Below are 7,682 nucleotides of genomic sequence, written 5' to 3' on the forward strand. Positions count from 1 at the left end.
TATAATTGCTTTACAATGGTGTGTTAGTTTCTGCTTTATAACAGAGTGAGTCAGTTATACATATATATATGTTCCCATATCTCTTCCCTCTTTGTCTCCCTCCCTCCCACCCTCCCTATCCCACCCCTCCAGACAGCCACACAGAACCGAGCCGGGTTCCCTGTGCCATGCGGCTGGTTCCCACTGGCTATCTACCTTACGTATGTTAGTATATATATGTCCATGTCTCTCTCTCGCCCTAACCAACCTCACCCTTTCCCCTCCCCATATCCTCAAGTCTGTTCTCCAGTAGGTCTCTGTCTTTATTCCTGTTTTACCCCTAGGTTCTTCATAACATTTTTTTTTCTTAAATTCCATATATATGTGTTAGCATACGGTATTTGTCCTTCTCTTTCTGACTTACTTCACTCCAAGAGCCTTTCATCCACACGGCTCAGAATAAAAGGGAGAAAAAGTAGAAAGAAAGAATTAGTAGAAGTAGAAAGAAAGCAAGAAAGGAGGGAGGGAGGGAGGAAGCAGGGAAGGAAGGAAAAAAAGAAAGGAAGATAAAGTAAAATAAAATAAAATATAATAAAGTTATTAAAATAAAAAATAATTATTAAGAAAAAAATTTAAAAAAAAAAAGGACAGATAGAACCCTAGGACAAATGGTGGAAGCAAAGCTATACAGACAAAATCTCACACAGAAGCATACACATATACACTCACAAAAAGAGGAAAAGGGGAAAAAAATCATAAATCTTGCTCTCAGAGTCCACCTCCTCAATTTGGGATGATTCGTCATCTAAAGGAGGGAAGGAAGGAAAGAAAGAAAGAAAGAAAAGATAAAGTAAAATAAAATAATTAAAAAGTAATTATTAAAAAAAAAAGGACAGCTAGAACCCTAGGACAAATGGTGGAAGCAAAGCTATACAGGCAAAATCTCACACAGAAGCACACACATACACACTCAGAAAAAGAGGAAAAGGGGAAAAAAATCATAAATATTGCTCTCAAAGTCTACCTCCTTAATTTGGAATGATTCGTTGTCTATTCATGTATTCCACAGATGCAGGGTACATCAAGTTGTCCGTGGAGCTTTAATCCGCTGCTTCTGAGGCTGCTGGGAGAGATTTCCGTTTCTCCTCTTTGTTCTCACAGCTCCCAGGGGCTCAGCTTTGGATTTGGCCCCGCCTCTGTGTGTAGGTCGCCGGAGGGCGTCTGTTCTTCGCTCAGACAGGACGGGGTTAAAGGAGCCGCTGATTCGGGGGCTCTGGCTCACTCAGGCCGGGGGGAGGGAGGGGGACAGAGTGCGGGGCGAGCCTGCGGCGGCAGAGGCCAGCATGACGTTGCACCAGCCTGAGGTGCGCCGTGCGTTCTCCCGGGTAAGTTGTCCCTGGATCCCGGGACCCTGGCAGTGGCGGGCTGCACAGGCTTCCTGGAAGGGGGCTGTGGATAGTGACCTGTGCTCGCACACAGGCTTCTTGGTGGTGGCAGCAGCAGCCTTAGCGTCTCATTCCCGTCTCTGGGGTCCGAGCTTTTAGCCGCGGCTCGCCCCCGTCTCTGGAGCTCCTTTAAGCAGCTCTCTTAATCCCCTCTCTTCGCGCACCAGGAAACAAAGAGGGAAGAAAACGTCTCTTGCCTCTTCGGCAGTTCCAGACTTTTCCCTGGACTCCCTCCCGGCCAGCTGTGGCGCACTAGCCCCTTCAGGCTGTGTTCACGCCGCCAACCCCAAAGCCCGAGCTTCAACTCTCCCTGCGCTCTGACCAAAGCCAGAGCTTCAACTCCCAGCCCCGCCCGCCCCGGCGGGGGAGCCGGCAAGCCTCTCGGGCTGGTGAGTGCCGTTTGGCACCAATCTTCTTTGCGGGAATCTCTTCGCTTTGCCCCCCACACCCCTGTTGCTGTGCTCTGCTCCGCGGCTCCGAATCTAACCCTCTCCACCACCCGCAGTGTCCGCCCGCGAAGGGGCTTCCTGGTGTGTGGAAACCTTTCCTCCTTCACAACTCCCTCCCACTGGCGCAGGTCCCATCCCTATCCTTTTGTCTCTGTTTATTCTTTTTTCTTTTGCCCTACCCAGGTACGTGGGGGGTTTCTTGCCTTTTGGGAGGTCTGAGGTCTGCCAGCGTTCAGTAGGTGTTCTGTAGGAGTTGTTCCACGTGTAGATGTATTTCTGGTGTATCTGTGGGGAGGAAGGTGATCTCCGCGTCTTACTCTTCCACCATCTTCCCGGAAGCCCTGAGTAAAACATTTTTCTTCACCACCACCTCTCCCAACATTCAGACTACCCTGTTAGCTTTGATATGTTGGCCAATATTCTCCAGATCCTATGTAGGTAGTTTCTTGCTCTACATCAATGTTTGCAGGTACTTTTGAGAAAGTAGCCTCAATTTACACATTTCCAAGAGAAGGCCATTTTTCTCCACAGTAGCTAACTCTTAAGTGCATTCACAACTTTATATTATTACATGGTTTCAAAGTAATTCAGTAGCAAATAATTCAATGTTTATATTTCTGGTTTTCCTCTGATCTTTCCTCATAATGCAGTTATTAATCTTTCCCTTAACAGCTGTTCACCCATTTTTCATTTTTATGTGTGCTAAGGAATGCAGAATTTGTAATACTTATCAGAATTTGGGGGAATTTTAGACTAATTAGTTATATGATAATTCTCTTGGTCATAATTATTTAGTAGTCTTTAACAGCTATTTGTATTGTGTTAACTTCTTGGGTTTTAATCTGCTGTTTTGGGGCTACAGAATCTACCTATAGTGTGTAGATTGATAGATAGATATAGATATAGATACATGTTTTCCCTATAGATATATGTTTTCCCTTGTTTTTATATCTTGGATTGTGAGCTTATCTTCAGCAAGGCTTTATCTATAAATTCCTGTGCAGTCTGGGTTAAGAAGGTTATACCAGGATAGCTTGGGGTTTACTTTTGTATGCTTAGGGGATCCCTGGCTTAGGACTTCGCCTTTTGTAATTTCTTGACTTGTGGCTTCCTAGACGATGTGTGACATAAATTCAGTCCTCTGTGTTGTGCAGGCCCATATTATGATTCTCAAGAGATTTATTTTCCCCACTCAGAGCCCAAGCACAGGTAAGATAATTTCCCTATTGTCTTTTGTTTTCTTTTGCTGGTGGACAGATTTGTTTTCTCCCGAGAGTTTAACGCTTCCAGTTTTATGTGGGGAATCTTAGTTTCAGTTTTCCATCTTGCAAGAGCCAAGTTATTGTCTATCCTCTGCTTTCCCTTAGAAACCAAACTCCTAGATAGCAGCCACTCCTCCCCACCCACCATTGAGGCCAGCACAGGGTAACCTACTCATTGTCAGTCAAGTTTTCAGTTGCTTCATTATTCCTGGCACCTGGATATTTTTCTTTTATATGAGCTTAGCTGTGCATTTTTTTTTAAAGTGTGTGTAACTTTTCCCAGCATTTCCAGTTGATATAGCAGGAGGGTTTTTAATGTATAATCTGCCATATTGCTGAAACTCGAATCTTGAATTCTTTCCACATCTATAAAGTTTTTTAAAAATATCATTGAGGGCTTCCCTGGTGGCGCAGTGGTTGAGAGTCCGCCTGCCAATGCAGGGGACGCTGGTTCGTGCCCCGGTCCGGGAGGATCCCACATGCCGCGGAGCGGCTGGGCCCGTGAGCCATGGCCGCGGAGCCTGCGCGTCTGGAGCCTGTGCTCTGCAACGGAAGAGGCCACAACAGTGAGAGGCCCGCGTACCGCAAAAAATAAAAAATAAAAATAAAAAAATATCATTGACTTTACTTTTCATAGTTTGAGTGGCCTTAAAATGGCATACTTTCCCTCTTTTGATTTAATTAAAAAATGGTACCTAATTCTGATATTACTAGACCTTGCCGCATCATAAATTCTACTCAGAGGCACAAAGGGAATAATTAACTGAAGATTGATGGAAGACTAGCTCTTTTATCTTGGTCTGAGAAAGTAACCTTGAAAATACATCCCATGTGAATAAATAACACCAAATTCAGTATGGTGATTACCTTGGGGCCCAGGGGAAAGAGGAATTGAGAAATGAGATCATTATGGGGGTTCAATTACATTTGTAATGTTTTCTTTCTTAAGCTGAATAGTGTATACCCAGGGACTTATTATATTCTTTATATATTTTTTAATATATATCTGAAACATTTCATAATAAAAAATGATTGTAAAAGGAATTATCGCCATAATGAAATTGTACCATATCTTCTTTCATTCAATGGAAGATAACACAGGGCATTTGTCATTGTCACGTGCATTTGTCAAGTGAAAAGATAGTTTTCCATCCTCACGAGGTTAAAGAGTAAGTTACTTCAATTACTGTTAAGATTTAGTCATTTCTATATTAGACTCTGTTTCCTCATGTCTGTTAAAAATGTCATATGATGCAGCAGAGCAAATAAGTCCGTGGGCCACAGCTACTTACCTGCACTCTAGAGCCCACAAGCCACAGCTACTAAGCCCACGTGCCACAACTACTGAAGCCCACACGCCTGGAGCCCATGCTCCTCAACAAGAGAAGCCACTGCATTGAGAAGCCCACACACTGCAACAAAGAGTTGCCCCTGCCCTCCACAACTAAAGAAAGCTCACGTGCAGCAAAGACCCAATGCAGCCAAAAATAACATAAATAAATAAATTTATAAAAAATAAAAAAATGTCATATGACTGATCATAAATTTTAACATGTCGGGTGATCATGCTCTTTCCAACTTGGGGAGTAATTCTAGCGTTATCCAGAACAACAGGATAAATCTGGAGCATCTTCTGTGCTAAAAAGGCCTTTTTAAGTGTTTTTGCAATAAAATCCTCTGCTGATTTTCTTTGTTCATGTTGATTACAAGTGCTACTGTTTAGTGATCTTGTTCACTCACATCTCTTAACCCTGAAATAGGAGAGGAAGGAAGGGTTGGCATATAGAGGGACCCAGGTTCTTTCAAATGTTTACTGAGGCCTGGTACTCTACTTGATTCCCTGTGCAGACTCCCTCTTGTCCTCATAACAACATTAAAAATAGTTAACATGGGACTTTCCTGGTGGCACAGTGGTTGAGAATCCACCTGCCCGTGCAAGGGACACGGGTTTGATCCCCGGTCCGGGAAGATCCCACATGTCGTGGAGCAACTAAGCCCGTGCGCCACAACTACTGAGCCCGCATGCTGCAACTACTGACACCCACATGCCTAGAGTCTCTGCAACAAGAGAAGCCATTGCAATGAGAAGACCACACACCGCAACGAAGAGTAGCCCCTGCTCACCGCAACTAGAGAAAGCCTGTGCGCAGCAACAAAGACCCAATGCAGCCAAAAGTAAGTAAATAATTAATTAATTAATTTTAAAAAATAGTTAACATTAACTGAGCACTTTCTTTGTGCTAGTTGTTATGATAAAGCATTATTTGTGTATTATTGTATTTAATCCCACAATATTCCTGTAATTATCATTATCCCCTTTTTAGAATGAAGGAAACAGTTTGATTAGTTTTACTAAATTGCGCAGTTACTAAAACTAAGTTGAACATTCTAAGTAATTCTGAAGTAGCTCTCCTCTCTCTGTCAAATATATTACATGAAACACGCAGAGAGAGAGAACGAGCTTCTTTTGTTCTATATTACATCATCTAGTTTGGATACCACATAGCAATAACTTAATATTACTTGAGCATCAGAAAGATTGATGTAGCTGTTATGAAATGTAGGATTTAGCTGATTTCTATTTACAAGCAGTAAAATTTGAAACAGGAAAAGACAAGTAATGGTTCATCAGGGTACAGGGGTGGTTGGAGGGCAGAATACTTGTAAGAATAAACTGCCTCAGGCCGTGGTAAAATACCTATTGATGCTGATGGTATGTGTGGATAAGACAGGTATGTGGCCTCTGGTTTTATGTTTTCTGTCATACCAAAGACTATTAAAAGGATAATATTGTCCTGGGAGTCTCACCTTTGACCTAATCAAATAAAACCCTCCCCCCATCACTACGGTCAGGAGAGAGTGGGTGGTGCAGGATGGAGACACAAAGATAAAAAAATATAAAAAGTTGCCCAGGCTATAGGAAACATCCTATTTCTTTACAGATTAAGCTCATTGCTTTTCAGAAAAAGAGAAAGAAAGAAGGAAGAAAGGAAGGAGGGAACGAGAGATAGAGTGATGGAGAGGAGAAAAGATGAATCAAATGCAGAGAAAACTATTCACTTCTATGTCTCTCTGTTACTTAGCGAAGAAGATGCTTGCATGACTCTTTTGCGACTTTATACCTTTGAAAAGAAATCGAGTGATTTCATTTTAACAGAGCCTTGTAAATAGCAAGGGATCTCATTCCCCCAAGCTTTCTTAAAGAAACTCACATATCTCCAAATTTCTTCTTGAACTTTTCTTTCTATTTCATACTGAGGCTTGTGTTTATTTTGCACTGTTTCAGTAATTCTGGGCCTGGGACACTTAGACATTGAGGGGCCCTTCATTGGATTAGCAATAAATCACAAATGAGTAAGTATAATCTCAATTAAAACAGTAGTTCCTCTGTCCAATTTACCACTGACATCTATGTGATCGAATCTAAATCCTACTATGCAGGACTCCCATGGTGGTCCAGTGGTAAAGAATCTGCCTTGAAATGCAAGGGACGCGGGTTCAATCCCTGGTTGGGGAGCTAAGATCCCACATGCCTCAGGGCAACTAAGCCCACGCACCGCAACTACTGAGCTCACGCACCTCAACTAGAGCCTGTGTGCCGCAAACTACAGAGCCCACACGCCCTGGAGCCTGTGCACCACAACTAGAGAGAGAAAACCTGCACACCACAACTAGAGAGAAGCGCGTGTGACACAACGAAGAGCCAGTGCACCCCAACAAAGATCCCATGTGCCGCAACTAAGACCTGACGCAGACAAAAAAAAATCAAATAAATAAATAATAAATAAATATTTAAAAAAATAAAATAATAAAATAAATGCAACATAGCAGCAAGTTTTTAAAAAATCCTACAATGATAATATTATAATAATTATTAATAAATTAATAAAACATTGGCTCATAAGACCCAGAGGCATGATTATGGGTGTGAGCAGATGTTTTCTTTTGCCTTCAGAATTTCACAGGTGTCCAAAACCATTGTAAAGATGCAAGAAGGGGCCAGTCTAAGGACAGGTGCCCTGGGGTGACCAATAAAGAGCTCTGCTTGCATGAATATTTTGCTGTTTTGTAGTTTTAAAAATTCGCAATTAAACTAAAATTAGGTCTTGTGGAAAATTGTGAATCTCTTTTCTCCAAACTTTCTTAGAAAGATTCAGGTATTTTCAGTGCTCTCCCTGATGCCAGATTTTGAGATCTCTATTGTCTGATTCCTTGGGCAGCTGCTACCTTACTACCCCTTCCCTTATGTTTCTGATGAGAACAGTAGAAAATTTTATTAGAAATCTTGCAGTCCTTTTGAAACTCTTTCATAAAAATTTCTTCTAAAAGATGTATTCCATTTTCTGTACATAGAACAGGAAAGTGAATTATTCAAATATTTTGTAATGTACTTTATTGTTTACAAAGCACATTCATGCCCATTGCCTCATTGAGATGTTTGAAGCGAATTCGTCAGGTAGTTAAGGTGGGTCGCCCCATGAGACAGATGAAGCTGAAACCACTGGTAGTAAATGACCCAGGGTTCTGACTCCTCACCTTGCACTCTT

This window comes from Lipotes vexillifer, unplaced genomic scaffold (assembly GCF_000442215.2).
Source record: "Lipotes vexillifer unplaced genomic scaffold, Lipotes_vexillifer_v1.1 scaffold730, whole genome shotgun sequence".
Lineage (NCBI taxonomy): Eukaryota > Metazoa > Chordata > Mammalia > Artiodactyla > Lipotidae > Lipotes > Lipotes vexillifer.